We start from the raw sequence: 6,080 nt of genomic DNA, 5'->3' as shown, positions 1-6,080 counted from the left end.
CTGCACCAACAGAAGTCTCATAGGGAGGCTGAGCTTGAAACTGCAAGTGCCATCTTTTTTGTTGTTGTTGTTGTCCTTCAACAGACAACCATACTTTACATAGGGGAAATCCTTCCTAAATCATCCTGTCCTGCTACTTAGATCATGCAGTGCACAGTCGAGAAATTGTAATTCTGATATGTAGAAAAGGTCTGTGGTCAAAACCTGATACATTTACCCACATCAAAAATATTTTAAATAAATTAATACCCAACATTATTTATGACCATCTAATTCAGTGGCCACATATTTAAATTTATATGTAAGGAGATTGAAAGAGGAAAAAGGAACAACAAGGAATGAATGAAGCATGTCTTGTTAAGTAGTAAACACATGTCGGTCTTAGCTGACACACCTTATATATCATTTAAGCCTTTGAAAGGTAAGAACTTAGTTCATGTGGTCTGGCAGTTTCATAATCCATTATTCAGCAGATATTTGTTAGTTCCTATTATAGGTAAGTAGACCTTGTGGTAGATGATAATAATGATAAGGTAAGGAGACACTGCTTTCCCTCAAAGCATTCTTAACTTTGTAGAGAATAAGGGGAAATGGAGAAGGATTCAAAGTCTATACTTTAAAAAGTCCCCCTCAAGTCTGGGTTTGGAGATGTGTCTGCCAACACTCAAATCCATGCCAAAATGTTATAGCATCTCTACAGGCTGTGCTTGGCCTTCTGCTCTGGTTTGAGGAACAACGTTCATGAATCCATCTTGATTATAAGGTGTGCTCTCTGTCTCCCTTGTCTGTCAGTCTCTGGCCCTGGGGTGTGTTGCACCTCCTCTCCCTCACTTCTAGTTGGGACGAGGAATAGTTTCTGAGCTTTATGAGCCGAAGCCTCTTCACTCTGATTCTTTCTCTCCAGTCCACTTCCTCAGCCTGTATCCTGATCTCTACCCACTCACACTCTTCCTTACGATCTGCTTTCTTGGTCTCTCACTTGTCCCAGTTCTTTCTCCACACAGTAAAAGGATACACATCTTAAGAAAGGATGTGCTTTCTTCATGTGGGTGTTTACATCTCTATCAGAAGCCTCTGTGATAAGGACTTATATATGTGAATTCAGGACATGAACAAACAACAAATGACTGTGTGGAATCTTTTTTTTTTTTTTTTTGCCTTCTGAATAAAATATGTTTTATTTGCTTTAAAGTCCTTGGGAGAACACCTCCTGGATGTTGGTGGGATATTGTCAGTGGGCTGGATGTGCAACCAGCATCCTGTGATGGGCTGGCGAAAAAAGACAAGTCTGGACCTCACTCAGACCCTCTAGTCCCTTGTCCTAATATGGCTATTACATGCAGGAAGAAACCACTCTAAATACATGCTCAGCAACCCAGGTGAAAAGGGAGATGGCCCCGGGATGAGCCCTACACACTGGGCCCTGTGGGATTTGGGAACAAGATCTCAGATTCAGTTTGCTAAGACACCCCGAAAGGTCATGAAGAGGACACACTTGGGTTTAAGTCCTAGTCGGGAGGTCAGTAGTCTTTGCCTCCTGGATCAGTAGGGCTGTCTACCAGCAGAAGGCTCTAGAAGTATACACTGCTCCTATCCTTCCCTTCTCTAAAGTCCCACGATGTTTTGAGCATACACTGTAAAGGTCGGGTAAGGCGAACACAGGCCAGGACAAGTGTACCCAGCGGGAGAGGGAGGTGCTAGCTCCTGCCTTTCTGCTTCTGAATCTGTACATCCTGGTCACCAGGTACCTTGGAGCCCCAAGCAGTCTGGCTGGGGTAGAAAAAAAGAGCTTGGCAGTGGTGCACACCTTTAATCCCAGCACTTGGGAGGCAAAGGCTGGCGGATTTCTGAGTTCGAGGCCAGCCTGGTCTACACAGTGAATTCTAGGACAATCAGGGTTACACAGAGAAATCCTGACTCGAAAAACAAAAAACAAACAAAACAAAAGAAAAAGAAAGAAAGAAAGAAAGAAAGAAAGAAAGAAAGAAAGAAAGATCCCCTTTCCCATCTACCTTAGCTTAGGGTGTGGAGATGGGACAGAACTGGGAGAACAAAGGAGATCTGAGCTAGTGATCTTCCCATAGGGGACCAGAGATGGGGGGCACTGCCCAGTAGCCCCAAAATTAAGGAGATGATCAGACAGCTAGAGTCCTCATCTTACCCACTCTTGTCACCTCTCAAGACTCCCTTGCCCCCCCCCAAAGAAATGCCCTGAGGCTGGTTAAAATGGCTGCTCTATTTATTTCTGCTTAAGTGCTCATGACACAGGTAAGGCAGAAAGCTGGGGACGGGGGTGGGGGGTGGGGTGGGAGGTGACCAGGTGGAAGAGTAGATGTGCAAAGTGGCAACCAACCAGAGAAGGATACAGAGAAGAGTAGCAGTCCCTGCCCTCCCTCTCTGCTTAGGTAAGGCCTTGAGCCCATGTCCACTCAGAAGAGTTCCTTCAGGAGAGAGAGAAGGTGAAAGATCCGAGTTGGGATCTGGTGCAGGGAGGAGGTCCTCACAGTCAGGGTGGTCTTATGCAGTGAGGGGCAGGTGAGGTGCAAGGTTGGAGACTCAGTACAGATGGGGAGATCCCACTTGCCCCCACCAGGTTACCCCCAACCTCAAAGCCCTTCTAAGTGCAGGGGTATGTGGTCCTCAAGTCTAGGCTTATCTGAGGAGTCCTGCTCTGGTGTAGGTGGTCATGTGTGCATATGGGACACACGGGAATGGTTGGCTGGCACTAGCAACCCTCATGGGAAACAAACTCTGGATGGGAAGGTAGGAGGGATGGACGCTGGATTCTGTCCAACTGTGTTGCTCAGGGAAGGAGCCAATTGTCAATTCCCTAAGGACGGATGAATGCAGCTACCAGACACCGAGGACGACAGGGTGGGGAACGTGGGATGGAGATCTGTCCTAAAGATTCCTCGTTTGACCAGACCTTTGGTGCCTCCCTCCCGCCCCCAGCTTCAATGAAGTCTGGAGTAGCAAGGAAGTCTGTCCCAGCTCCTGTCACTAGCCATAGTTCCAATCCTACTCGTTGAATAGATTGTCATGCCCCTACTTACAGAGATCCTTCAGAGGGCTAAGAAAATAGATCCATTTGGAAAGGTCTAAGCTGTCCTCTAGCCAGGCTAACGGGCAGATTGTCAGTACCCCTTTAACATGTCTTCCCCAAAAGGGGATCAGACAGATTTCTGAGAAATGAATGGGCCCATGTACTCTGCCATGGTTCTGGAGTCCCCGGGGGTTGGGGCGAGCTTCCTTGCTGACTCAGAAGCTGAGTCCAGATCCGGAGGGCCCCCAGGCTGTAGTGACCTCATTCCCTGGGTTAGAAATCACTGAGGATACTGATGTTCGCGAAGGCAGCCCGGTAGCAGTGGGAGTAGAGTCTGAGTAGGAAGGCCCACTTGAAGGAAATGAAGCTCCAGATACAGGAGAGGTAGTAGCTATTCTGGTCTTTGAGACTCTGGTGCTAGGTGATGACCAATGCCAGGAAGGTGCAGAAGGCAGAAATGGAGACTGTGAAGAAGAGAGCACCCACGAAGAAGAAACCACGAAGCCCTCTAATCCAGGTCCTCCAGTAATCTTGCACGTACATCATGTGATACACCAAGACCCACAGTGCCAGGACACCTGCAAGACCCCCTCCATCACCACAGTCCCCGGTTGACGGTAGACCACCATCCAGACAAAGAAGATGGAGAAGCCGGCCACCAAGCTGAAGCCTGAGTAGGCGGCGCGGAGGCCAAGCTGCAGCTCTGGATGGTGCTATGGGGCAACGGAGGAGCAGCGCAACCAAGTCACAGGTGCACTGCCCGAGCTGGAGCCTAAGCCCCACACCGACTGTGCTGAATCTTAATCCAAAGAAACTAATGCCCAGAATTTAAAGAACTTTGTCAAAAATCAGGTGACCTCCAAGCTGTCTCCTCTTTTCAAATTTGTTTCTTTTTAAATTAAAAGTAAACATTATGCTTTGTTTCTCAATAAATCCAACACACACACACACACACACACACACACACACACACACACTGATCAATTACCTTAGTCTATTGGGAAAAAACAAAAAACACTTCCTATCTATGTTGTGAGCAGCTACAAAGTGTAAGATGCATTTCAATTGCAGTAGTATACAAATATGGACAATCCTTATTGGAGCTGATAATATACTCATATTCAGAAAGTATTTACTGAATTACAGGGTAATACCTATACTGATGACTACAGATACAGCAATACAAATTTTAAAGTCTGCCTTCAGGAATCTAGTATTCCATATAACCTAGGTTCATATTTGTAAGAGCGAAAAGAGAACTATGGGAGAACTTCTTCTAACAATTAAACATATCTTTATCTGATGTAAGTAGATCTCAGTGATTTGATAACATAACCAAAGGTGTGTATTGCCTTTATAATTTCAAAATATCTCATAAAATTCATTAAGGGGGTATTTATTTGTTGGTATTAGACTGTCAGAATGATTTTTATCTACCTTGATTGTATAGGACAAGGACTTCCATTTATCTGGCCTTCTATGACACTGGAGATGATCCATCCCCATCACCTATCTAGCCTGCGAATGGCAACAGAGACTAGAATGAGAATTAGATTCCAGAACAGCTTTTAATTTAAGATAGGTGTAATGAACCCACATAGAGGAGAGTTTAATTTCTCAGCTGTGATGCTCTGCCTAGCATTTAGAGGTGCAGAACCTGACTGCTGTCCAGCAGCTCTTTAACTTGGGTCTAATTTATATTTCTACTCACCCACAGCCTGCAAACTCAAATTGATTCAGAAGTACCACATTTTACCCAAACAAATAAAGAGTGCAGGCTTCAAGACTATAGAAAAGAAAATGTAAATTACCCAACCAAAAGGAAAAATAGCAAAGGAAGACACAGAAATAACACGACAAAAAGATTCCTCTTTAAAATGTGTAATACTTATAGAAGGATTGTAAAAAAATAAAATTTCTAAAGTGTATTGCATGACTATATTGAATATTTACTACAGGATTAGAAGATTGGGTCTAGAAAGTTAAGAGCATATTTATATAATGAAGCATTGTGCACTGAGAGATTTCCTCTCTGAATTTGTCACACTCCTATACATCCAGCCATTATGAGTCCATATGTTTCAGGACTATCTTTTCATAAATGTTTACATAGACAGGTGGTCCTGGAAAGAGAGAAAGAGATAGCAACTACTTAGGAATTAATTTGTGTATGTTATAGGTAAAGACAGTGACTCCTTGTGGTGAGACTTTGAAGTGTCTCTGTGTCTGGAATATTCTAGAACAACAATCTTGGAGATAGTTATATATACATTTGAGTGGTTAACAAGATTATATATAATCTTGTTATATATATGTATATATATGTATATATATATATATATGTAATCTTCTTAACCACTCAAATGTAAGTTGAATCTTTACACTCTCCCGTATACCATAAGATAGTGTAAGAAAACTTCTGTTACCTCCAGTGGAAACTTAAGAATCTATGCTTAGTGTTTTTTTGTTTTTTGTTTGTTTGTTTTTGTTGTTGTTTTTTTTTGGTTTTTTTTATAAAAACTAATCATCAGGACAAATTCTCACACCAAGGCTAAAAATGAGTGACTATACAGTGTCACCAAGACACAAACTGGCTGCAGCAGGTTTACACTTGCAGACCAATGGCTTCTTTGTTAGGTCAATCTGCTCTTTCTATTCCTGGATGTTTCTGTTACTTTGATTTAAAGACCTAAATCCATATACTGTAACCCATAATAAAATGAAATTTAATAAAGATACCTCTTTGTCTTGTAGTGACTAATAAATCTAATGTAGTTCCGAACCATTGGCAGCAGTTTCGATGTGTATGTGTATAGCTGTGTCCACTTGCACAACTTAAATAATTGACTAAAATTTGCATATGCAGAGCTTAAGAGGTAAGAATAGATGGGAGTTTTGAAGACAGAAAAGGAGAGAATCTAGGTAATCAAACGTTAAAGTGGTTGAAGTTGAGTGAATCCAGTTCCTTAATGAAATAAACAAAGTAACAAGTTAGGAAGGATTATCTTGGTTGTCAATTTGACTATATCTGGAATTT

At 42.7% G+C, this 6,080-nt stretch overlaps 1 pseudogene; it reads right to left on the bottom strand.

The window, feature by feature from the left end:
• Positions 1 to 3,316: 3,316 nt before the first annotated feature.
• Gm7814 lies at positions 3,317 to 4,549 on the bottom strand (annotated as a pseudogene).
• Positions 4,550 to 6,080: the final 1,531 nt, after the last annotated feature.

The sequence above is a fragment of the Mus musculus genome, chromosome 15 (genome assembly GCF_000001635.26).
Source record: "Mus musculus strain C57BL/6J chromosome 15, GRCm38.p6 C57BL/6J".
NCBI lineage: Eukaryota > Metazoa > Chordata > Mammalia > Rodentia > Muridae > Mus > Mus musculus.
Note: the sequence above shows the minus strand (reverse complement) of the source record. Positions and strands in the feature narration are given on the sequence as shown.